Source organism: Eumetopias jubatus, unplaced genomic scaffold, assembly GCF_037043125.1.
Source record: "Eumetopias jubatus isolate StellerSeaLion01/CBP00866 unplaced genomic scaffold, mEumJub1_p1.0 scaffold_16, whole genome shotgun sequence".
Taxonomy (NCBI): Eukaryota; Metazoa; Chordata; class Mammalia; order Carnivora; family Otariidae; genus Eumetopias; species Eumetopias jubatus.
The window spans coordinates 12827583-12853900 of NW_028274822.1; positions in this window are offsets into that span (position 1 = coordinate 12827583).

Here is a 26318-nt window from a genome sequence, read left to right on the forward strand (position 1 = left end):
CTTTTACAAGTAATATTCTCAAATTTTAATCAACTATAACTTCTAACAATACTCTGAGGAACTTTGTACCTTATTTTTTATTCAGTCTTACACTTTTCCTATTCTATGCAACATGGGGAGATGTTGGAAAATGGAAATAGGAAAGTTGGAGGAATTCTTTCTGCTCCCTTAAGCCTAGGGGATTGAACAGAGCAACAAATCTTAGATGCACTCCAACCATGAAGAGAAGAAAATGGGGAGGCAGATGGGAGGAAAGGTAGGAAGGGCGGATCAGAAGAGCAAAATCTGATAGCAAATATTCTTTACTAATATCCTATAGTGATCTGACCAACAACATACTTGCCTCACTGCTTCCCACCCTACCGTGGAATGAATAGAGGGAAAAGTACCCAACAGTCCAAAAGAGTCAATAAATTAATTGTAGCTCTTCAGAAACAGGAAGACCAATACTTTCTTGAAAGTGAAAGGAAAATAAGACACAGTTTACTCCGTATTATTCAAATTTCCCTCCTCTCTTCTCACTCATGCAAAACACCTGGCAAAGTACCTTGCACTTAATAGATTCCAATTCCATTCTCTCTCCCTCTCTTTGTTCAAGTGACACTTAGTGAACATTTAGCATGTGCTTGGCATTGACACTGTAAAGATGAATAAGACATAGTCTTTACTCTTGAAAGGTTTAGCCTACAAAGGAAGATGAGCGTTTAAACAGATGATTTGCATGCACCATGGAGTTCACCCCAGGACTTCCTCTCCCCCAGACATGTCAAAAGGCTTCATAGGGGAGAAAATATGCTGTATGGGGAAGAAATATGGGAAAGCATTACAAGCAGATAGAAAAGAATAGCCCTAGACATGTTCTCAAAGCACAGTATGATACATCCAGAGAACCACAAGCTGGTTGACATTACCTAAATGTGGGATTTAAAGGATGTGGAATAAGAGAAATGAAGCTCGGGTGGAAACCAATGCAAAGTTTCCTGTCAAGGTCAATGAGGCTGGAGTTGAACTGGGTAAGTGTCAGTGCCACTAATTGAGAACATAGATGTTGCTGGAAAAGCAGGTGGCAAATGACAATCCCAAGACAACAGCAAGGAAATACTGGCTGCAGTTTTTGGACATTTCAGCCTAAAAATCAATCTAGCCTGAAGATGGGCAAGCAAATCTAAAGCATAAGAGAGAAACCAGAGTTAGAGACATAATTTTGAGAACCATCTGCATATACTGAGTAATTAAACCACGAGGTTAGTTATTATTGAATTGCTCAAAGAGGATCATTTTATAGCAGAGAAGACTTCCAAAGTCACTTTATAGAATGTAATGAATGTGTTAAAATTTTTTATTCAAAAGCCAGAGATAGACTTTAGGTTTTCAGTCAAACATGCAGGGAGCTTGGATGTGGCCACTCCATTGTAACAATAGGTTAGAAAGCCAAACTGAAAAATCAACAAGTCCCAGCTCCGTAAGAGAAGTGAAGTCACAAGGAAAGCATCAGACTCTGAAATTGGAGAGACAGGCCGATAAGAGAATCACAAGTTACTGGAGCAGAAACCCCTCTAAGAACCAAGCCGAGACTGCAGCTGACAAATTGCTGGAGGTTCCAGGTGGACTGGTCCGAGAGACAAAAACTCCAGGACATTCCCACAGTTGTGTGGATTTGCCTCCAGAAGCTTAGCCAGGTTTGCACAGTAAAGATCAAAGAAAAATCCCCTCTTGCTTCTGGAAGGAGGAGGGGGAAGGTAACAATTTTGAAAAATGCCAGAGTATTTTGTTCTTCTTAACAAGGCCTGCTCTTAAGAGAAACTATTTTTACCAGACCCTAAACCATTGGGGTATTACTGACCTGGGGTGGGGAAGGAAAATGGCCAACTCCAGCCACACACACACACACCCCACCCCACCCCACCCCCCAGTCTGTTTGTCCCACCTAAGGAAGAGGGCAGAGACAGAGAACTTGTGACATTCACAACCCAGAGGCACAAGCTCACTGACAGACTGAGACCAAATCACAGGGCTAGAGAATACGTCCGCTCCTCAGACTCCTCACCACCACATCACAAAAGGTCTATATGCCGGTGTTCCTTTCACCCAGTACAACATGCCTGGCATTCAACAAAAAAAATCACAAGGCACACTAAAAGACAAAAGCACAGTTTGAAGAGACGGAACACGCATCAGAATCCGACTCAGCTATGGCAAGATGTTGAAATGATCAGATGGGGAATTTAAAACAACTATGATTAAGATGCTAGAAGCTCTGATGGAAAAAGTGGACAACAGGCAGGAAGAGATGGGCTGTAAGCAGAGGTGAAAATTCTAAGAAAGAATCCAAAAGAAATGTTAGGAGGGGAGGTGGGGGGATGGGTTAGCCTGGTGATGGGTATTAAAGAGGGCACATTCTGCATGGAGCACTGGGTGCTATGCACAAACAATGAATCATGGAACACTACATCAAAAACTAATGATGTAATGTATGGTGATTAACACAACAATAAAAAATTATTTTAAAAAATTTAAAAAAAAAAGAAATGTTAGAGATCAGTAACACTGTTACAGAAAGAGAGAGGTAAAAAAAGATCACGTGCGTGCTCCTTGCCTCCCTCTGTGCCCCCTTCCTATCACAACCGTCAGGGTTAAGCAAGGAGAAGCATCAATTAGGGTGGTGGAAGAAGGAATTCAGAGCCATCGTACTAAGCAAAATCTGGTCCTTTTGACCAGGACGGAAAGCGCAGCTTCCGAGTTCCTACCGTCCCCCCATCACCTGCCTTGTGCCTTCATTAGGCTCTGCTACCCGGAATATTGATGGGAGGGAGGGACCAAGTACAAGCACTCTGCTCCGTGAAGCATTTCATAACTGCTGCTTGCACACTGTCTGGACGAATGACACCATCAATTGCGCAAGCTCCTACTTATTACCACTAATTGCTGCCAAGAGGCTGGTGCTTGACCACTGCAGGGAAGCTGCTGACAAGGAAGGTAAAGGCCGGGAGGGCCTAATGGTTTATTGGGACCATCGGGAAAGTCTGGGAGGAGAATCAATTTCCCTGTGATTCTCAGCCTGATAACAGCAAAAGGCACTCGGGTTTTTGTAGTAAATAAAGGCCTCCTGAGGATGAATGGTTAATTCCTCACAGAAATTTGCCCTTTACAGTAAGTTATTTATCATATGCTACTGCTCATCCTAACACATGCTTCTCAGCTCCCAAATGAATTTTCCGAAGCTGGGTCCCTGTAAGAAATCCCGTTGATTTAAAGATAGCCTTAATTCTTCAATTATTCGTCTGAAGGGTCCTCTGAGAGTGTTCACAGGAGGCCAAAGGCAACTGTATTCCCTTTTAGTGGTGTTTTTTGTTGTGCTCTTTCAAGTGGACATTATCGCATGAGTGTTATCACCAAAATGATTCATGAAAATAAAAAAGGAACCCCATGATCAGTGGCATTGCTTTTTTTCACTGGGATTTCCGGAAAAGGAGAAAAGGATTTTAATGTCATGAATTGTACACTACTGGCTTGTGTAACATGTCCTTTAATGTATGACCCTCATGTTTTGGAGTCAGGGACTTTGTTGAGAATCTGTTGGAAATACGAGAATCTCTCGAGACCAAAACGCCCAAAGGCACAGGTCTGCTCGCAATGTTAGGGCTAATTTACCCCTGGTGGCCGTTGACGGGTTGCCCAGAAGTTCAAGGACCACAGGTAAACACTCCCTGCTGTAAAGGGCGAGGGTGGCGCTCCCTTATTTACAGGTTATGTCTTTAGTGTTCCTGCCTCCACTGGCGAGAAATTCATTTCCTCCACTTTTCAAGGGATGTTGGAAACATTTTACAAGGCACTTGACCCATGGATTCCTCCCTCCAGTGGCCACAAAATCAAATATGATTAACCAATTATGAGCTGAAGTAGCTTCCTGCTCCATGTCTGTTCCCTGAACCTCTCAAACATTCCCACCCCTTCAGCAAACAGCCATCCAAAGCCCACCCACTCTACTTGTGAGTTTGCTCTGGGAATGACACTGCTCAGACTCCTATGCCCTCCACCTCCATGAACCTGTCTGCAGCTTCTCCCTCAGTGTCCCTTCCTGTGACTAAGCTTCTCCCAGTGATGCCTACCTTGTGGCCCACTGCCCTGTGTTCAAGCTAGTCTCCAGGAACCCTGAAACTAGCTGCGATCTTGGCGTCCAGGATACCAGAGATTCTCCAGCCTAGAGAAACCCGTCTTCCCTGCATAAGATAGCTGCAAAAGCACTCCCCCTCTTCTTTGCTACAACGTTGAAGGTAAAGAAAATAAAACACACCAACCAACAGCCACATTGTGGCCGCTGTATGTGGAAACTCTCAAGTCTGATTCTAAGAAGTAGAATATGTCCAGATGGATGAAGAATTTTTTCTTCCAACTCTTTAGAAGGAGCATAAATTTGGACCTCCTCGCCCCCTTGGTTCCCCACCTCTTTGGAGGCAGCCTGGAACAAAGAGAAGCTGGCTTGGCCCTGGGCTCCTCCCTAAACATCTTTATGTTCCTTTATAAGGAACATAGTTGAAAGCCTGGCTTGGTTGATGGTACGTGGGAAGATTATATAAAGAGCCAAAAAAAAAAAAAAAAAACCTTTTGCATATTAAGAGCAAAGCTTACAAATCTGAGCATGATTTTACAGTTAGTTCTAGTGAAGAGATGTAAGAATATCAGATAAGGAAAAGATCAGGAAAGTTTTCACCTCACTGGAAGAAATGCCTTCTGGTCACTGTAGGTTCTAGCAATAGAGCATGAAAGAGAGGCAGGAGCTGAGACTTTACTCTCCTCTATCTCCTCTCCCCTCTGAATTGAATCTCAGAGGAGAGATCGGGGTAGAAATCCCTGGGGGGGGGGGGCATGGGTGATTCAGTCAGTTAAGCATCTGCCTTCAGCTCAGGTCATGATCCCAGGGTCCTGGGATTGAACCCCGCATCGGGCTCCCTGCTCCACAGGGAAACTGCTTCTCCTTCTCCCCCTGCTTGTGCTCTCTAGCTCTCTCTCTCTCTCTCAAATAAATAAATAAAACCTAAAAAAAAAGAAGAAAAAAGAAATCCCCAGGGATCATTTGGGGGTGGATGAAGATCGTAGGAAGCTTGTTGCCTGGAAGATTCCTTGCCTCTAGGAAGATCCCTTTCCTCAGAGGGTGCAGCATCCAACATGGTGTGCTTGGTCAGCCAAGTGGAGGCAGCTGAGGGTGGAGCCCAAGTGCATCAACCTGAGATGGAGGCAGGCTAAACTAGTACAGGAGAGTTGGGCCTTGACAGAGGTGATAAAACCAAGTAGGAATGATAATAGCTCTAGACACTGAAGCAGCTCTCCACCGTGGTCATCCTTCCCTCATATATATATATATATGTGAGTTTAGTTTTTTTTTTAATTTATTTAAGTAATTGCTACACCCAATGTGGGGCTCAAACTCACAAATCTGAGATCCAGTCACATGGTTTTTTGACCAAACCAGCAAGGCACCCCTTTTCCCCATATCATCTTATTACAATATTTCCTTTTGCATCCAGATGCAATGTGGGAAGAGTGGAAACAGGAGATAACACCTAAAGTTCTGAGTAATAAACTCAAAGTGACCAAATTTTAAAACAAGGGAAACCGTGATTCCTTCGAGGGACGAGGTCAGGCATTTTCGACAAGACTGGAGGTTGGGAAAAAGATGAGATTAGCTACAAAAAAATGAAGTTACATATTTGTGCACCATTTGTACAAAGCAGTAAACCTCAAGTCCAATTTACTTGCAGTGTTAAAAACAGAAAACAGAACAGATATAGCTCTGTGGAGTTACTTGGGGGAAATGATACATATATGCAAATACTTACAAATTTCCTCAATACTTCAACTCACATAAACTCATTCAATACACTTTATTCAACTTCAACAGCACTGTAGAAACATAACTACTACATAATATCACCACACCCATTTGGTATAATTCTTTATAGGGTATCCAGTTAGCTTGAAGTTATCCATGAGTTTTCATTTTCTGAAGGGAATGAATGATGCTGAATCCCTAGGTCCCATGTAAACCATTAGTAATATCCCAAAGAATTAGCAAGTAATGTTGAGGAATATTCAAAATTATTGAACCCCAAGTAAGTTCCTTTACAATAACTACACAGCATTCCGTTATGCAAGTTTTATGCGTATTTTTTGAAGAAGAGAAAAACTTAGGGAAAACAGTGCCATAAAATAATTGTCTTTAAAAACATCTGAAAAGCATACAAATGGACCTGCTAATACGTGAAGCTGAACTAAAAGCATTGCCTTTGGTTTTCCACAGGAGGCTCCCTAATTATTAATTTAGCAGTGGCTCAATATAATAAACACACACATACTTAAGCCTCCCTTCTCAAAATAGGTCCAAGTCTGCCAGAGAAATTCTCAGCACTTCTATTGCTCTCTCCTCACCCAGAGCATGTGTTAAAGCATGACTCTGCTCAAATAGCACGTTCTATTTTTGAGCATCTCAAAAGATTTAGGCATCGTAATGTTTTCTAGTTGTTTGTCCATTTATGGCTATTTCGACAGCAACTTAAGAAAGGCAAACCAATTTGCCACTGGAACCTCACCTGTTGGGTCTGTTCAGGTATGTTCTTCGACACGCACTGGGAATGTCATGCCACTTCCCTTCAGGATAATTATCAGAGCACAAGGTGCAGTCCAAACCCCTCACGTCTGTGCCATTTGGTTGAACAATATCTCAGTATTCAACCTTGAAGGGATACTGGTCACTGAAGATGCTTCCTCCAGCCATACTCACTGCACATAAGGTTTCATCATATGTTCGCACACAAACACAGTCTAATTAAATTTAAAAATGGTAAATGTAGAAAAAAATCATAATGGGAGCCATTTCTTGGGAAATTTACATCATCATTTTCAGACATTCTGTGCTCAAAAAAAAACAGCTTTCTTTATAACCAAATCTCTGCTATCATTGACAATAATACCAATTCCAAAACTTTCTTAACAAGACAAAAAACATTATTTTGGTTGCTATATAATTTTGGATACAATTAATCCAGGGCTGACTAAAACTTTGTAATATTAACTTAAAAAGTTAATTCTCTTTTAAAACTTTTCCCCTTAATTATCAAGAATAGCCTGAGGTTTGTTCTTTCCTTGAAATATTAATATTTTGCATTGACTTTTTCCCTCATTTTGGAATGACTAATAAGTACCCTGTATTTTTCAAATAGTTGAGTCTGAAATCTACCTTCTGAGTTCAAAAATTAATGGCTTTTAGAAAATAGTGGACCCTAGAAAAAGAGAAATGATATTCTCAGCAGGGATAAGCAGCTTAAGTTGAGGGCATATCGTTATATAGGCCTATGATTATCCCTGTAGAGCAACAAACACACAAAAGTCGTACATTAATTTTCTGTTGCTGCTGCAATAAATTACCTCAAATTTAGTGGCTTAGAGTAACACACTTTCATAATCTTACCGTTCTATAAATTAGATATCTGATGCAGGCTTCCCAGGGCAGAAATCTAGATTTCAGCAGGGCTGCATTCTTTCCTAGGGGTTCCAGAGGAGAATTCATTTACTTGCCTTTTCCAGTTTCTAGAGGCTTCTTGAGTACCTTGGCTCATGGCCCCCCATTTTCCATCTTCAAAGCCACCATCACTGTATCTCCATGACCATTCTTCCATAATTGCATCTGCCTCTGATTCTGAACTCTGCCTCCTCGTCTACTTTCAATCACCCTTGTGATTACATTGGATTCACCTGGTAAGTCCAGGAGACTCTCCCTATCTTAAATTCAGCTGATCACGGACCTTAACTCCATCTTCTTAATACCTTAATTAATATCTTAATTACATATATATATACGTATATATACGTATACACGTATACGTATATATACGTATATATATACACCATCAGTATTTTTCAGATCCTGGGTCATCTACTAATTACCATATAATGACATCCAAGCTGCCCGATTAGATATCAATAGGTACTTAATATTCTTATTGTACTGATATCCTATTGCTACCTATTAAAATTTATCCAGATTTGTTAAGCAAAGAGAGGGAATCCTGTAGATAAATAAAATGGAAGGAAGTAGATCATTTTTAAGTAAAGGACGTGGTGAGGGATGGGCTAGACGAGGGGTGGGGATTAAGGAGGGCACCTGAGATGAGCACTGGGTGAGGTATGTAGGTGATGAATCATTGACTTCTACTCCTGAAACCAATATTGTACTGTTTGTTAACTAAGTAAAATTTAAATTAAAAAATAATGATAAATAAAATAAAGGATGGGGCTATAATATAGTCACATAACCCAAGGCCAGATGTATGCCCCCCCCCCTAGTTTTACCAGAAGTCTTCATAGTGATGCCAGTTCTCACAGTTTCAATGCCTACTTTCTCACCCTTCTCCTCATGATGCTCATTTTGCTTAGTATATTCCTGTGGGTATGTTTGATCCTTTAAAATCTGTAGTGTTTTTATTTCCATGAATGGTAACTATGGATTTCATTCTGCTTCTAATTTTTTTCCTGTTCAACATGATATTTTTAAAAACCTGTCCATGTGGCAGGATGTACGTGTCATTAATGATTTCCAACTGTTTCGCATTATTCCATAGCATGTATCCGTCCCTTTGTATTTATTCTTTCTCTTCGTTTTGAACGCTATGCTGCTTTCCATTACTCTGACACTAGCATAGTTTTCTCTGGTTATATACAAGGGGTGAGGGGTGGGGATTAAGCGTAAAAAGCCATCTTTATTTCACTAAGCACTATTATTTATGATCCACTCGGGTATGTTCTTACCAGGGATGCACAGGGTTTCCCTGCGATCCATATTCCGCCTTACACTTGGTGTCCAGAGACTCAGCAAACAGCAGTGTTCCATTCAGAAATGGAGAGAATTACTGTCTCCTCGACTTTGTGTCACTGGGTCACTTACTTGCGCCAAGAGGCCCACAATCCTCTGGTAAATACAGTTCCAAAAGCCTTGGACCTCAGTCCTGCAATTAGTCTGAATCCAAGAGCCAGACCGGGACGAGACGCCATGCTACCAACTCCCCTGAATCAATCTCTCCTCCCGCACACGTGGCCTCCATACCCAAGCAAACTACCTTCTCTCCTGCCAATTTCAGAATTAAAGCCCCATACTGATCAATAACTGTATCCAAGTTATTGATTGTTGGGGAAGATGTTGAACCACACCCCTCCATACACACACACACACACACACACACAGACACACACACACGCACACACGCACGTACACACACCCCAACTCCACACCCACCAATGCTCACAGACAGCAGAGTCTGAGCGGCAGCTCAGCCAGCAAAATGCCATTTCTTATGCTTGTTCGTATACAATATGAAGATATGAGAAAATTTCATTCCAAGACCTTTATAGCTCAATAACATACATCTTATTTTAGCCTAGAAACTGTGAAACAAATCAGGTTTGTGAGATCATAAGATTAATCAGCCTTAAACATGCCATAAATATTTTGAGCTAGCTTCTCACCCTAACATTAATCATGAAGTGAGAATATTCCCATTTTAAGTATGCAGATAATGCTACAGCACATTGTTTCATATGCGTGAGTATCATACTGAAGTATTTAGAAAAAACTGCACTTCTGAAAAATAAACGAATCTCAGAATAGAACTCTTCCAAAGACACCAGCTCCAGTACATCCAAGAGAGTTATCATATTTTAACAACTTATATTTCAGGATCTTTTTACCATTTACGAAACATCTTTATTTAAATAACGTCTTTGGTTCTTCACAACTCCACTGATGTAGATACTATCATTATCTCAACTTAAGTGACTTGCCCAAGGTCACCAGGCCTAGATTGAAGAAATTAAGACTCAAACACTAACCCAAATCCACACTCTTTCGATAGGAAACTTTTTAAAAAAAAAACCCATGCTATTTTATAACATTTCAGTCTAAAGTTTCTGTACAGCCCTTGCTTTGTACTTCCTCCATGTGATAACGGATAACTTAAGTAACCACTTAATACTTTCTCGTCTTGATATTAAATTTCAAAACCCAAAATACACTTTAGGCAATATTTTTATGCTTCTCTATTTTTTTACTTATTCTTCAATTTTTTTAATTCACTTTGCTCATTTTTTTACTCCTCTAAACTTATAAAAGATAAAACAGGTACAGTTACCTGATTTAAAATCTGAAGCCATAATTTTATTTTTAAAATGTTTAACAGCCTGACTGAGGTATAATTGATATAAAAATAAGTGCACAATTTAATATGTACAATTTGATGAATGTGGACATATGCAAATATCTGTGATAATGCCACCACAATCAAGGTAATAAACAAATCCAACCCCTCCCAAAGTTAAAGTGTTGCCTCTTAAGTGGAACCATGCAGTATTTGTCCTTCGATGACTGGCTTATTTCACTCGGCGTAATGTCCTCCAGACTCATCCATGTTGTTGAAAATGACAGGATTTACTTCTGTTTTTATTTTAAATACAATGTTTCATTTTGCTTCATTTTGGTTAACTGCCGCCTATGCATGACAACCGGGAAACAGAATGTAATGTTACTGTGCACATGACTATAAATAGCACATCTGTCTTTTCTTAAAAATGTATGCTTTTCGGGTGCCTGGGTGGCTCAGTCATTAAGCGTCTGCCTTCGGCCCAGGTCGTGATCCCAGGGTCCTAGGATCGAGCCCCGCATTGTGCTCCCTGCTCAGCGGGAAGCCTGCTTCTCCCTCTCCCACTCCCCCTGCTTGTGTTCCCTCTCTCGCTGTGTCTCTCTCTGTCAAATAAATAAATAAAATCTTTTTAAAAAATGTATGCTTTTCATCAGGCACTTTTCCTTTCTCTAAACAAATTATGGATTTATCCTTCATGCCCCATCTACCAGGTGACGGTTATCCCTTTTGACAATGTCTGACCTTCCAGGAAATTCTGCTCTCCCTCCAGGCCTGCTCCTCTGTAAAGATCCTCATGCTCTAGACCACGAGTCACAGACTACAGCCAAGAGGCCAAATCCAACTCACCATCTGCTTTTGTAAATAAAACTTTATCGGAACATGGCTACATCCATTTGTGTAGGAATTGTCTATGGCTGCTTTCTCTCTATAATAGCAGACATGAGGACTTGCCACAGAGATCACATGGCCTACAAAGCTGAAACTATTTACTGTTTAGCCCTTCACAAGAAAATTTTGCTGGCCAACCCCTACTCTGGATCAACGCTTGCACCAGATTCCCCTGTGGAGCGATTTTAAAACACAGGTGTTCAAGCCTCACACCCAGATATTCTACTTTATTAGGCTTGGAGCAGGCTCTAGATATACTGACTATTGCATAGTCTGAATACTGACCAGGGTTCCAGAGGAGATTATGATGCACACCCCTAATTAAGGCAGTCTGTTGTCAAAACTTTGCCTTGGCTTCCCTGGTCCACAGGAGGCTAGTCTCTATAACTCAGACATGGTGGCTCCCGATCTGTCGGCCCCAAGCACAGGGCAGAGGGTGATTTTGACACACAGCATTCCAGAGACCCCCCTCTGCTATCAAGATAAAATCTGGTGCTCCTGTGGAAATCATATGTTTCTGCCTAACATTCACCCTCCTCCCCTCAGTAAAGGGGCCCTGAGTGCTTTGAGAAATCATTCCTCCCAACCTTCCATCCAAATGGTTCCGGGAATAGACATCTGAGTCAGGCCTGGCTCATTAGGCCACCCTGTCCGCTGTAACTGAGTCACAGATGATGTATCACCCAGCTAGGCCAGCTCATCTCAGGCCACCCGACCACTAAAGACGAACTGACTGCCTCCTATATCAGTTCCCTATTGCTGCTCTAACAAATTCTCATACACTCGGCAGCTTGAAACAGCACAAATGAATGGCCTCATCATTTTTGTAGGTCAGGAGTCTGGCGAGCTCAACTGGGTCTCTGCTTAGAGATTCACGGGCCCAAATCAAGGTGTTCCCAGGGCTGCATTTCTTCCTGGAAGCTCTAGGGCGGAATCAGTTTCCTCTTAGTGCAGGTTGTTGGCAGAATTCCGGTTTTGTGGCTGTAGGACTGAGGTCCCACTTCCTTGCTGGCTGTCAGTTGAAGCCTCCTAAGGCCACTGATCTTCTAGATTGGGAGCTGCTTGCATCCTACACTCACCCCATACAAGAAGGACCTTTGACAGATGACCTGTCTGTACCTTACCTATCACTCACTTCATTTATTTTTGTGCAACTATACCATTTATTATTGATGTGATATTGAGTTTAACTTCATTCATGCAATTATTTAAAACTTTCAAGATGAAACACACACACATTTTTTTTCTTTTTTATTGTTAGAGGGAGATTCTTGAACTTGTTCAACCCAAAGACATGGTGCATGCTCAGAAAATGCTGGACTCCTTTGGGAAACTAAGCAAATGCATCACTCAGACCTTGCGACTAAAAGCAACAGATTCCTAGGATTACTCTGCATACCAAACAGTAACCCAGTAGCGCCAAAGTTGTTATCCTAGGAATTTTATCGGGCTTCACCTGGGATGCCATTCATACAATGAGATTACACATATGATTGCATCTCCATGGACGCCCCACCTGGCGTCATTTTGTTCTTAATGACATGAGCAGGCACAGTGGGGGGCTCCGAGGAAAGAGAACAGAAAGACAACCTTGTTTAGAGGCAGCTGCTATGAATTTGTCCTACATCTAGATTTGGTTCCTTAATTTTCAGGAGATTAAGAATTGAGTGGTTTGCTGACAAGTATTTCAGCCTGCTGATTGGAATTTCAGTTTTTGATTGGAGGGGGAGTGCCTACAGAGGGAGAATGTTTGGAGGCTGGTGAGGACAATGTCACCGAAAGAAACTGTTTGCTGCAGAAGTTCTATTACGAGGAGTTGCCTGTGGCTGTTCTTGGTGTTCTTGCTGGGGAGCTGACAGCTTTTACAGATACTGTCTCCATGCACTGGTTATCGCCTGCGCCGTGTGCAGTGTTGTCTGCATTCGGATAGGGTCATTTATTGCAAGTTTATTCAAGTCGTTCCAGGCTCACAACCAACATTATCTTCAAAAAGCAATGAGTGATGGTTGAGCTTTATATACTAAGAAAACCCAGAGAGAGAAATGGAACTTGACAGGCATTAGGAAAAAGTCTGCCAGAAATTAAAGACTAAGGATGCCATGGCCAAGGGTGAGAAAACAGCCCCAGACGCACCCAACTGGCTGCTGAATAAAAGAGAAGCAGACGAAAAATGAAGGAAAAGGTGAAAGAAGGAAACAAAGAGACCCCGGACTAGAAGGAAAGCAGCTCTGCATTTTCACATGCCAAAGACTCTAATTAGAAACGAAATTGCGAAACAACAGTCAGATCATTGTGAACCGTGAAGAAATACACAGCAACTTGAGAAAGGGCTGTCCACAGTTTTATAAACTGTAACACAGCAAAAGCAGAGTGTGATACAAATAACATTTCCATGGGAAGGTGCTTGAGGTTTTACTTCTCACTTGCGTCCACTGACTTGAACTAGGGATTTTATAATCAACCTTGAAACATTTTCAGTCAAGACACCATTATTCCTTGGTGGATTGGATTTAAAGGACAGAAGACAGGTGGAAAGACTAGAGCTCAATTCTGGGTTGTTTTTTTTTTGTTGTTTTTTTTTTTTTTTCATTTTTGGTGGAAAGCAGAAAGAAGGAGAAAAGAGCTCAGATCTCCTATTGTTCACTTGTCCCTCCTTCTCAGAAGGCTACCATTTCCCTCACGCAACCAGCAAACTTGCTACCTTCTCCATAGCTAATAGCACCCTGCTTCCTGTTCTCTACTTGATCTGCAAACTGCTTCCCTGACAGCAATTGTTTTTTTTGTTCAGGGAAAGTCCCATACCACTGACATTTAGAGAAGCAATCTGAAGAAGTTCAGTAGAGAAAATTGATACTTCCCATCCAAATCAGACAATACTCTGGAATTAAGAAAACACCCAAGGGCTACAGAAAAAGAGAGAGAGGGTGGGGGTGAAGAAGGAAAATTGGTATTTTTAAAATTATTTGTATTTGTGTTCTTTACTGTGAATTTTAATGACTTACGTTGAACTGTCAGAGAAATTTGAGTAAATCCAAACTTTAATATGGGTTTTCCTCTCTGAACAATGTTTATTTGATTTCGACCTTGAAAGTTTAAGCTATCTGACAACCCGCAGCTATAAATTAGGAACTCCCTGAGTCTGACTGACAGGCCCCCAGAGAGAGTGTTATATAGAGCAACACTCCTCACAAAACTCCACGTCAGAATTTTAATTCTGGATTTTAATTAGGTGGCTTAACCCTACTTCTGAAACAAGCCGTAAACCTCTGCGGAGTTATATCTGTATCCAAAATTGCTCAAAATTGAAGTATGATGTCTGCAGTGGTTTCTGAGGGCTGTCCTAACAGATTACCAGAGTGCCACTGCCGAAAATTCTATGGAACTGCCTCCCCCATGAAGCACCACACTCCTGGGAAATACCTGCGCCCCTCCCAGCTCACCAGTGGATGGAGCACAAATGCCCCCTTCCGGGGGCGCGGACGGAGTAAGTACCTGATCCAAGCTGGGCCCTCAGGTGGCTGCCCTGGGATGGTTCAAACTCCAAGAAGATAGGGACACTTCTCCTTCCCCAGGCCCACCCTTGGAAGACTTGGAAGACACCAGCAGTTATGTGTTTTGTTATGTGAGAAGTCAGTCTGTGAAGAAAGAAAATAGAGCTGATACAAGGCAGAGCAGAGCTCCCTCCCAATGGAGGGAGACCCCTGACAGCTTTTAAGGGCCTGGGCTGCATCTCTGGCACTTCATGTTCTCTAGATTCTGTGAGCTAACAAATTCCTCTCACTGCGTCGAAACCAGGTGCATTTGTGTTTCTCCCACTAAAACAACCTAAGAGATAGAGACTAGCACGTATATGGCCTTGACAAAATGTTAAAGCTGAAAATAGAAGGCTTCAGGGCATTTTTTTATGGATTGGATGTGTCCTTACTCGGAGGTAGGGTTTTCAGAGAAGTAATCAAGTAAAAGTGAGGTCATTAGGATGGACCCTAACCCAATATGACTGGTGTCCTTATAAAAGGGAAATTTTTTGGACACAGGGACACACAGAGGGAAGATGACATCAAGAGCCACGTGAAGAAGATGGACATCTTCAGATCAGAGAGGCCTGAAGCAGCTCTTCCTCTCCCCAGACCACAGGGGGAACCAACCCCATTGACACACTGATTTCAAAGTTCTAGCCTCCAGAACTGCGAGGCAATGAATTTTGGTTGTTTATGTCACATAGTCTGTGGTACTTAGCCCTAGAAATATAATACTACAGACATTATCTCTGAACTCCCCAATAACAAGGAAGGAAACAGGCCCAGAGGAGGTAAGCCTGCCTACCGTTTCAATTAATGTTGAAAGAGCTACAGTTCCGGTCCAAGATGGCGCTGTAGGAAGACCCTGACCTCACCTCCTCCACGGAACACACCGATTTACACCTATTCATAGAGCAATTTTTGTTCAAGAAGAACTGAGGGCTGACTAAACAGCTCTGCACCACCAAAGATAGAACGGCAAAAGAGAAAAGCAGGAGAGATGAGACAGGGAATGCTGAAAGAGCTGGAATCTGAACGCACACCTCATAATTTATTGCTCAGTGTTCATGTCCGTCATTTCACCCTAATTCTTAGCCTGAAGTTTTCCCGGAAACTTCAAACACACACGTTCCTTTTAGGAAGGTATTGAAGATACAAATAATAAACCTGAAAAATAAATAAATTAGAAGAAAGAAGACAAGCACAGCCTGGACACCCATATTTATAACTGTCATGATATTGAGACCAAATATTTTAGTTAAACATTCTCATTTAAAACCAATTTACATAAATAATGAGGAGTCATTTCACAAAGAAACAACTCAGTAAGAGAAATAAGATTGACTGGAAGGTGTGCAGAACGCGTCAGAGTCCAGGGCTGCTATTGTCTACCATGACTCTAGGAAAACAAGGGGAAAAAACCTAAGAAATCCCACTCGAACTAGGGAAGCAGAGAAATTAGATTTTCTGAATAGAAGAGAAACAAATCTTAAGCAGCTCAAGAAAATTTCTCTATGTTATGGGAAAACTGGATATAATTATGAAACTCTAACTCACCTCCTGTTTTGTTACTACGGGACTTCATTTTTTTCTTCCCTTGCTAACACTCACCAGCTGTAGAAAGGTTCCATGATCTCCCACTATCCCTGTTTGCCAGATTTTCTATCTATTAATGCCTCGAAAATGTTAGCTTCACCTTGGTGTTTTAAGTGATATAATGTGTTTCTCTTACATCCTGTTTTTCACAAGATGTTTGACATATTTATATTGAAATAATCCTCCATATTCTTTAAGAATCCAATATAGTTCAAAATAAATAAAACAGCTTTTTATCTGAAACCTCAACTTATTTGATACCCTAAAAACTATAGGTAGCGTCTCGCTACTCAATGAAGCAAATAGTTATTATACAAATACTAATTTTTTTAAAATACTCTGATAAATGCTCATTATCCAAGTATTTACTGTTTTATGTGAGGTTGGTTTTCTTATGGGATAAAGCTTTACTTTACATCCTAAGAAAAGGGGAACCAGTGAATGTTTTAAGACAGAAAAGAATAAGATTAGATTTGGACTTTAAAATATTATATTAGAAGCCACAAGAACAACATGTTAAATGTCCTTTTTTTTTTTCTTCTTGTGTAAAATGAGAAGATTAGGAATAGCTTCCCTGTGTGATTTAAGCTGCTCCTGGAGGGATGAATAGAATTTTAACCGTGGGATACAGGGGGAAAAGGTGATTGCTGCTGGCTTTAGGGACCAGTTCGTGCAAGACCTTGAAGTGGAAAAGCAAAAGATGCCCACGCAGAAAACCCATGGTGCGTGGCTGGAGATCGGGATGGAAATGTAGAAAGGAACCAGCACTTGAGAGCCTACCCATGATCTCCTGAACAATTTGGATTTTATTCAGGTGACTTTAGTCAGGAGGACCCTACAACTCACAAGTCAGAAACATCATCTGGCCTTGGAGTCGAAGGTAAATTGGAGAAGAGTAAGTCTGGAAGTTGAGCCCAGCGTATCTTTTTGCTCTCAGCTCTAAAACCTCAAAATTCATTTAGAACCTCAAACATCCCTCAAATCTGGCTGCTCTTCTCCATCCACTTCTGGTCTGGATCTTTGTTGTAATACACATGAAGGAAAGTCAACACGGTAGAGTCTTTCCTTCCCGATCTATACATCCAGGACTCCAACCTGTCCCCTACAGCGGCCAGAGTAGTACCAGCTAGAAATGTGAGCCGCTAGTACCTCTGATGGCTCCCCATCTCCTATAGAAGCCATTCTATTTCTTGGACTGTCCTCCCAGACCTTCCAGATGATGAACAAAGTGATGTAAGTAACCCAAAAGCAGCAACATCAACAACAGTAGGTTCTGGCCAAGCCCCTGCACCGTAGTGACCAGAGTCCCAGCTGCCCAATCCCTCCATGGGCCTACAAGCATACTGAGGACTCGCCCATTCTCTCTACTTACCTTGTCAGCACTGTTGGCCACACAGCCAGAACCTTCATCCCTCCTGACTTTACCCTGGGAGTGACATCTTGCTGGGCCAGTGCCATCCCCAGAAGAGTAAGGTAGACATCACCCAGAGAGCCCCTCAGTGCTCCCTGGGCCCGATCCTTCAGTTGCTTCCCTACCCACAATGGTGCCCGGAGCAAACACCTTCCACCCTCTGGAAGGAATTCATACCTTCTCTTTTCTACTTTTCCCAGCCCCAGAGACTGGGCAGAAGTGAGAATAACCTGGAGCTGTGGCTAAAGTCACAACCTTTAGAGCCAGGCTACACTGGATTCTAATCCCGACTTGGCCACCCAGTGTGTATGTGGTCTAAAGCTAACTTTACGGAGCTCTAGAGTTTGTGTTCTGTTTTGTTTTTCTTCTGTAAGAATGAGAACAATAATATCAACTGTAAAGAAAAGTTATCTAAGATTTATAAGAGATGGTGCGTATAAAGAATTCAGCACAGAGCCAGAAACAGATCATTACTGAATACGTGTAAATAATTGATATAATGAAGCACCCTTTTCTATCATCACCCACGTATAGATACAAGGAACTGTAGAGAAGGGAAAAATTCTCAAATGTTAATGATTATCTATTAATCTATTTAACAATAGATCTATTGCTGGTTGCTTTGTTCGTGCAAACTCTGTAGAGTAATTCTGCCTATTTTTCTTTGGTGAGATCATTTAAGAAGGTACTTTTTATGTCTGAATGCAGTGAAATTCCTACAGAATATCAGCGAAATTGTGACACTCTCCCAATTCCCTTCATTTCTTTATTGAAGTAGATAGAGCAATATACTAGTATTGAACAAATAAATTTGCATTCTATATAAAATTGGCATTACCCCCTTATTATAAAACAAAATAAAATATTTGCTATTGCAAATACAAAAAATACCACGATGAGCAATATGTAATATAATGCACCCCACTGGACAAAGTGTTGGTCTAGGAAAATTAGTGCTTTTGAATTTGGGGTAAATAATTTACTTCTTATATGTTTCTTCATTTCAAATAGGACTGGAAGGCCAGCCATCCTGGCATTATCTATCCCCATTTCTGATGACACTTCTGGAACTGTCTTCACACAGTACATTGCCTTGTACAACCCAACCCCATACTACAACCTTCTCCTCAGGTCTTGCCTGCTTGTTGCACCAAATCCCTGACAAGCTGATGCCGCAAACTTTCTAGCACTTTTCCAGCAATCACTTGGTCTATAAATTACAATCATAGGTTATCTCTTATTCCACTGAAATCTTGTGAGAAACCATTACGTAGATGCTGTTTGAGCCCTTCATGGACAGTTGCTATATATAAAGAAAAATTACTAGCTTTGTATTTCAAACATGGCACACCAACAATACAGAAGTAGGCACTTTCCTCTGACATAAATGCATGATTTATCATCCCTCCCCTACAGCTGCCCGATTCAGTCCTTTAGCATTTTCTATCTGAATTTCACTTTTCTACACAGATTTAGCCTTTCCTATCTGAATGATCTTTGTCAATGGGTAATTTAGATTTCTCAACAGATGTCACATAAGCCTAGCGTGAATATTTTTTAGGTGCAAGTTAAATTTGTGGCACAGCATATCAAGGCCAATGTTTCCATTATCATCTAAAATGATAAAGAAATTACCACCATATTTTTTGAATAAATAGTAGCACATAGTTCCCAAGGTTTAGTCATGAATATTATTATTTAGAATTCTTGAAAGAGGAACCCTTTTAGTCAGACATACTGGTTGAAGAACATACCATTTCTGTTTTCTTAAAGGTAAATTGCCATATTTTTGCTGCATGCTCTCCCACGACAGCACAGCACAGTAAGGCTGAAAGAGCTACAAACAAAAATCTAAGGGAAATGACTCCCTTTGGTCCGTGCACATCAGCACAAGTCAATAGTTGTGACTTAGATGCTTGGCCAACCATCTCTGCTAGCTATTTTACTTACCAACTAAAACCCAAGTTTTTTAGTGTGTGTTATGGACTGCACACTTTTGTTCCCCCAAGTTCATATGTTGAAACCCTAACCCACAATGGGATGGTGTTTGGAGATGGGGGCGAAGGGGCAGGGTGGAGGTGGGTAATAAGGTCGTGAAGATGGAGCCCTCGTGATGGGAGAGCTGTATCTTGCTTGTTCCCTCTCCCTTTCCCTTCCTCCCTCCTTCCCCCATCTCTTCCTCTCTCTCCTCACCATAAGAGGACAAAGTGAGAAGGCAATCATAAGCCAGGAAGAGGACCCTCACCAAGCACTGGACCATGCCAGCCCCCTCATCTCTGACTTCCAGCCTCCAGAACTGTGAGAAATACATCTCCGTTGTTTAAAGTACCCAGTCGTACTGAAGCCCAAACTGACTGAGGCAGCATGGAAGGTCCTCCATGATAGCCCTTCACTGCCTCTCCCCACTGTGCCACTTGAACATTTCAGAGTTTCTGGAATAAGCCAGATTATCGAACAAGGTGTTCACGCCATCTGGAATGCCACTGCTTGCTACTTTTCCTTTTACCCAGGAAATTTGTATTCATACTTGGCATTATAACGCAAATATCAACACCTCTGAAGATCTTCCTACATTTCTGAGGGCAGAGTCAATCCATCCTCTCTGCCCCCCTAGCACTTTTGCAAAACTCCATTTCAACTCACTAATTATATAGAAAAAATAGTTACTTGCAAATCTATCTTCTAATGTGGAAAGTAAGTATATACATTGAAAAAAAAGTCTTATTATGGAGATATTCTTTTAGAAACATATTTGGCACCCAGTAAGTAATACATTATTTATTGATTGGATAACTGGAAAGGTGGGACAGATGGATGATAATAATTATTCATTTGATTGGCAGAAGGGCAGAACTTTAAATAAGAGATTTAGTATGCACAGAAATTGTGGTAAAAAGAAAAGGGACTTGTTCCTCGTTGAGCTAAGCACACAATGCATACTTTACAATAAAATAAAATTGGATAAACATTCACCGAGCACATACCATGTATAAAGTCTTGAACAAAGAATGAGACTCACAAAGACTAAGAGTATATTGTCTTTAAATTCATGAAATGCACAGACTACTGAAAATAAATAGAAAGTATTAAAATAGGGCGGGCTTTCATTTTGGCCCATCATCTGTGACATATATGATAAAAAGGAATGTTCTTGAAAACGACACGCACTGAAAATTCAAAACCTGGATTCACTCTAATTTGTCTCCTCAACGTGTAACATTTCACACCACTTTTTCCTTAAACTAGCTATGAATCACCCATTAGCAAAAATGACTACTTAAGTTTAACTTCTTTCTGCCTTCACTAATTCTACAAGATACACGTGCTCTTGTGAAACGGCTATGAAGAAAGGAGGAAAAGGAAGCACATGGAAAGATGATAATCATCCACGAACTAAGCTAATATCAAGAGCGGGATCCACATGGGTAGAGTATTTCAATACATAAGGCAAAACATAAAATAATAATTAATAATAATAATAATATTGAATAATTTGTAAGTTTCCTTTCCCATTTCTGGCGAGGTCAACTGCAGGGTACACACATCTCAGAGTAGGACTCAAGTAGAGAACATGATCAATTCCATGTGTTTTCAGTATTTATTCCAACCTATATCATCTTCAGTGATAAGAGTGAGTTCAGTCCTGAGTTCAGGGGAAGAAGTGTATAGGCATGGACATTGTCAGGAGGAACACAGTGAACTGTAGCAGCATCCTGCAGTTCGTGGTAGATCACAGAACATGCTCCATTTAGGGTTCTCTCTTAACTACCTGTCACCCTCCCCCCTCAGAAAATTTTGATGCAGCTTCTAACATTAAATTATATAAAAATAAAATTTTAAAATTAGTAAATTAATCATCCAGAAGGAAAGAGAGATGTACCAAGTACTCGTGTAATTTTATTGTTGAACTGAGTATTCGTTTTAATTCTGGAATTGCTAAAAGACAAAGCAAAAAAAGAACTCTATTGTAATGTATTCTTTCTGCCTGATTAAAAGAAACCAGAGATTTTCCAGAGACACAAGTTATACTCCCAGAAAAACCAGCGCCTCCAAAGAAACTTAAAAATTCATCACATGAGTCCTGTAATAAGAGACCATAGACATACCACTGCAGTTTTGTAAAAGATCCAAGGAATCCTACAAAAAGGGTATTTCTTAAATTGATGTTGCATAAAAGCCAGCCCACTGAAGTTTTCCACCTCTCATTTCAGGAGCAATATTTAAAATATTTAACAACAAAATGGCACAGGGCTCGGTATTGGTGCAGAGCCCAAGCAGAGTCCTGCAGTGTCAGCGTCATTTCCTTTATTTGCTGGGTTGTGGGAAAGGCCAGGAGTCCTGAGGGAAGGTCTTTGATTGGAGAGAGTTCACTCAGGGGGCTGAGGACAGTGATTATCCCCTGGCATAGAAGTATTTTCATATTTTAGCAACTGTTATGACCATATCTGTGCACACAGCTCTGTGTGTAAGTCTACAGTGGGATAGGAAGCACTACCTGCCGCTAGAGAGAAAATAAATCATACGTTTAATAAAAAAAAAAAAAAACTCTTAGTTTTAAGGTGATGGCTGGCTGTGATTTTCATTTCAGTGCTCCCAGGTAAAACATCAAGCACCGCTGCCAATCATGTTGAATACCCCCATGCAAGGCTGTGGTTGTGCAGCTTTAAATAAAATAACATTTTGCAGGAGGCAAAGGTTCACCGACTTCTTCAGTTTATGTTAGAGAGCAGCTCAAGATCCTGACTTGGAGGTGACAGGTGACAGGCGACGGTGTTACCGTCTAAGAATATATGTCTTCTATTCTCCTCATTTGGGTCAAATGAGCCAAACTGATGAATAGCCAGGCACTATCTATGTTGCACAAGTAGCTCAGGAAACTTGAAAAGATCTCTCTTTCAGAGAATCAACTTTCCTATTTAAATCCCTATGAAGTCGAGCTACATTGAATGTAAGTGACTTGGGTTGTTCATTTGCAAAACAATTAGACAGACACTCTTATTTGATTTAATCTGACACTTTACATTAGTATCAGGCAGTGACATTGGATGTCATTGATAGCAACTTTAAAAAAGAACAGCCCCGAAGAAGAACTAAGGCATATTTCTTCCTGGAGTAACCTGGTTCTACCTTAGAGAGCTCAGTGTGTGAAAGTAAACTCACCCTCCGCACTCTCCAAATTCACTCCGTTAGCAAAACCCCCAAACGTTCATGTTTAGAATGTTCTGGTCACTGTATATGAGAATCAAATGGAGAGAAGAGAGTAACACATGAGAAAGACGCACCCCTATTAAGGAAGCTGAGGTGGCATGGGAGAGAATGCTGAGACACACATGCACAGACACGTGTTACTAATAATAACCATCCCACACAACCGGCAGAAGTTTGCAAAAAGACTGGGTCATGGCATTGGCTTCCCAGAGACTTTATAAGGTGTTGCTTCCTTGGTTAATTTAAGGTGAGCTGGGGGCCGATCCTTAGGCTGAAAACAGGTGCCCTCTTGCTAACCCATCTCTTAACAGAACAGACATAAACCCGGCTGTCCAGGATGTTTAAAACCAGACTAGCGATCCCTTCAGCAAAAAAGAAACCACCATATGAATGGGGGTGCTGGGACAGGAAGGGACTTGCTTGTTGGTCTCTCCAGTTTCAACCCCAGCTGTGTGGTTTTGGCAAGGCGCATTGGGACTCGGAAAGCCTCTGTTTCATCTGCAAGATGAGGATGATAAGAAGTAACTACTTTTGGTAATTATTGTGAGAAATTAATGAGATAATGCATGCAAAATGCCTACTACAGGGCTAAGCACATAACAGATCTTCGATACCTACTAGAAAACAGGTATCGGGCACCTGGGTGGCTCAGTCGGTTGGTTAAGCATCTGCCTTTGGCTCAGGTCATGATCGCAGGACCCTGGGGTCCAGTCCCACATCAGGCTCCCTGCTCAGTAGGGAGTCCGCTTCTCCCTGCACCTCTTCCCACTGCTTATGTGCTCTCTCTCTCTCAGGTAAATAAATAAAATCTTTAAAAAGAAAAGAAAACAGGTATTATGGAAAGCAGAAATGTAGAAATTATTTTGCAATACCTGTAATACAGCAGCACATTGAAGAGGGGCCCGAAATATTGAGGTGAGGAAGTAAAAAGGGATCAATTATTGGGGTTTTCTTTATATTATTTTGGACACTGGGCATCTTACCTTGTTTCGAAGTGGTTGCCCCTTGACTGTAGGTAGCATGATGGTAAGATAAAACCGTTTTTCCTTAAATTAAAAATTTTAAAAATCTATGAAATATGTCCCTTGCCTGACTAGAGGCAGGGAGGTTTAAGTAATTCTACTATAATTTATTGGCAATTTAATACAGTAGATGGGTAAAAATCCTAAATCAAAATTAGAGGGATCTCTTGAGTGTCTATCCTATGCTAGGGGTAGAGGGCATATAAAGTCTGTAAGCAACAAGAAGTAGAGAGGGATTTGCTGACCAGCGTTCGCTCGCTCCCTCTGAGCACTTGGTGGTGAAGATGCATCTGGTAAACATTCGTGGAATAGATGCGGCAGTCTCAGAGTTCCTGGCAAAGCAAGGAAAGAGATGAACACGTGAAATATTAAGGGTGATTCAAGCAATCCACTTCTCAGCGAACGGCTCCTCATTCACAGAGGCTGGGCCAGAGTCTGACTCAGCCGTCCTATGTGGATGAGTGGCTGAGAAGGACACATCTGATGCCTACTTCAATTTTATAGAAAAAAAAATTAATCGTTTCTTAGAGTTTTTATAAAATAGCGACTATTATGATTTCTTGTGAAAAGTCTAGTCACTGCAATTGTTCTATGAAAGTATGTTCATTGCCTAAAATGTGGGAAAAAATATAGATGAGAAAGGAATTGAAATCCTCTATAATGCTACCACAGAGATGATCTTTATTAAGATTTTGGTGTAATGACCTCAAAAAATCCATGTATATATGTATGAATGATGACGTAACAGAGGAAGGGAGAGGCCATATGGGAAACCGTCCCCATCCCATGGCAAGGTAGTAAGGATCAGACCCAGAGGAAAAGACCCAAGGAAACAGACCCAGAAGATAAACTTAAGAGATACGGATACTGATACAGAGGCAGATTCAGGTATAGGAATAGATGCAGATGCAGATGAAATATCGATGATGCCAATTTAAGGCAAACACCCACAGAATACACACATACATGCACATATGTATTTTTCTTTTTAAGTACAAAAGAAATTATCGTTGGAATATTTCTAAGATTTCTCTGTTACAGAGACTAGCCAGTCATAATACAAATTAGGTGAGGAATATTTGAGAATCTGATTCAAGACGGGAGTGATACGCTTCACGTGCATTCTTTTTTAATCGTGAAAGCAAAAGCCAACCTCTGTTTTGGAGACTTGAGGCTGAGATGTGGGTAAGAAACGAAGATGAGAGGAAAAGACATTGGGGGTTTTAGTGGCAGCAGATGCCTGGGGAATAAGGTGGCCGCTGAGGATCTGCGTGGCCAGGCAGGGTGAAGGAAGAGCAGACTTTTAGGAATTATCCTCCGCTGGAAAACCATGAAGGGGCAAACCCATGAAATCGTTCTTTCATGGAATGCCGGGGGGAGCGGGGGAAGACTTCGGTGTATGGGCAACAATTGCAGGTCTTAGAGAGAGGATTTCTCTAAGTTGGTTATTTACAAGCTTTCAGTTGAAAATTTCTGCAGAGAAATGGGGGCAGAGCCAGAGTATCAGCAGTGAAAGCAGGATGGTTGGGAAGAAAAACAATGCATTTATATCATAAGTTCATTAGATCAAAATCTGCTTTCATCAAAAAATGAATTCAGAGCATAGGATTTGGAGTCCGACTGTCCAGGATAAAAGCCCAGCCAAGGCCAGTGACAAGGTGCCTGAACTTCCAGGAATAATAGGACCACCTTAAAGGGTTGACATGAGGATTAAGAAAGTATGGATAGAGAACCAGCACAGAGTAAATGCTACATACTTGTTTGGTACCATCATCATCATCTTCATCATCACTGTTGTAAATTCATTAATAGCAAGATTTCATTAGGGAGCGAGGACTCCAGTTGAATTCAACAAATGTTTCTCTAGCACTTTATGGATGCAATGACTCTAAACAGTTTGGGGAAGATGATTAAAATTGGTTTTTGGCCTCAATGCATTTTTTTTTAATTCACTTAGTTTGCCAGTAGCTTTTACTGAATCTCTACATATGCCCGACATTCTACCAGGCAGAGCGTGGAAATCATAGCACAGTGTGATTCCAGCACAGTGTGACTCCTGCTGGGATAGAGTCATACAGGAGGGGTATATGAGTCAGAAAGAGGTCTGTGGACTCTTCCTAAAATACTTGAGGGAAACCAACTGAGAGATTCTAAACACTGCAGGCTGGCCATTCAACCAGAACCTCCTGAATGTTTCCAGCCAGTTAGGTTCTGATCAGTGGGTAGTCATTCTGTGCAGAGGGTAAATATCATGAATGCCATTCCTGGAGAAGTAAAATCTCAAGGATAATCTGAGGGTGTGTACGTGGGGGGAGGGAGCAGAGCAAGGGGAATATCCAAGAAGGCTTTTAAGAACAGGTAGCATTTATGTGAACCTTGAATGATAAGACTTTAACATACAGAAATGTGGAAGAAAAGAATATTCTAGAAAAAAGGACAAAGTTGTGGGTGAGGGGAGCATCTGGAATACATATGAAGGTGTAGTTAG